Consider the following 1,716-nt stretch of genomic DNA (forward strand, 5'->3'; position numbering starts at 1 on the left):
GAGCGGGCCTAACATCCCCCACTGGAGCTCCTCCTCCAGCTGCATGATCACCAAGATCAGGGCTATCGTGCCTAGGAGCAGCCCCCCTCCTCCTGCCTCCACGCCCTCGTCGTCGACCACCGCCCCTACCGGCCTCATCGCCCTCCTCCATAGCCTGGTCCAGCCATCTCCAATCACGCTGGCTACGACGTGTCCCGACTCGAGCTCTCCTCTCAACCCGGCGCCTGTCAGGAATGTCGTCAACTCGGTCCATATCTGGAACTCAGCCGGCACCCCTCTGCGTCGCCTCAACCGGAATAGGAATACCTCTCGGATCCCCCAAGTACACCTCAGGTGACAAGAACCTCTTTCCATGCTGATGCCACCAGGCCAAGAACTCTTGTGAGGGTCCCGAGTCATCAACAACATCGAACCGTAACACGTGATCTGCACGTGTCTCCCAGTGAAGATGCCAATACTGTAAATGGGACAGGAACCAACAGTCACCACCTCTCCCGTCCTTCGACATCAAGAAGTCGATGTTCAGGGTGGGATGTGGAGGAGGCTGTACGCCGCCGAACTGCGGTAACACTCTATCAACCTGATGCCACTCAACCACCGCAAAATATATCAGGGAGGTCACACACCGCCATAACATCGTATGCCGAGGCTCCAAGACCTCCGGATGGACAACCTGGAGGACGTCGGGTGTGCTGTAGGGCATCCATATGAACTGAAAAAAGCAAATCAAATCCATTTGACAAATTCGTTAAACCATATAAACTGAAAGAAGCGGAAACTACACATATGAGCTTAGCTTACTTACATCCCGAGCCTGTAACAAGTCGATCCTCAGCCGAGCCATCTGGACCCGAGGTCCCTTCTCGCTAATCCCATGATTGTATCCTGACCACCTGAATGGGAAATTAAACATAGTATTGCATTCATGAATGATTCTAAAAGGTATAAATTTGCATGCGAAATTCAAATTACATAAAATAAGGATAAATAGCACAATAAGATTGTGGTACCTCGAGGCAAGGGGCCAGCTAAATGCATCATACCCAGTAGGCCTAAAAGCAGGAAACTGCCAGAAGATCCAAGACTGAAGTAATTGTAACGGCCCAGCTAACTTCACGACATGTCTGTTGGCCACTCGGCACATGCACCGATACAACCATGCTAGTTCCGCCGACCCCCAGCTATAGCCACCCATCTCCTCAAGCCGAGCCACAAACGGTAACCATCTAATGTGAATACGATTGCTGGACTTGTCGGCAAACAGCTGGGTACCCAACAACATCATGATGTACGCACGGGCAAAGCGCCTGACCGTCTCCTCATCTGCCCCCTCGGGGCACTCTCCAAAGGTCTCCTGGAACCAGGTGCAGTTCACTGCAAACTTCTGTATCTGGTTCGCGGGAGGTAACATACCGAGCAACTCATGGAACCACTGCCAAGCTGGCCTGCCACCCTCTATGTATACGTAGAAGTCTGTCAGGCAACCACTGACGTAACGTCCATCTACTGGCAAGCCCAACTGATACGCGACGTCCTGAAGTGTGATGGTGCACTCTCCGAACGGCATGTGGAACGTGTGCGTCTCCGGACGCCACCGCTCCACGAAGGCACTCACAAGGGGCTCGTCCAGTCTGAACCATCTGTCGTTCAGTCTCACAAGATGGTATAGTCCAGCCATCTGCAAGTACGGAACGTACCTCTCATCAAGTCGCATCT

The sequence above is a fragment of the Arachis ipaensis genome, chromosome B01 (assembly GCF_000816755.2).
Source record: "Arachis ipaensis cultivar K30076 chromosome B01, Araip1.1, whole genome shotgun sequence".
Lineage (NCBI taxonomy): Eukaryota > Viridiplantae > Streptophyta > Magnoliopsida > Fabales > Fabaceae > Arachis > Arachis ipaensis.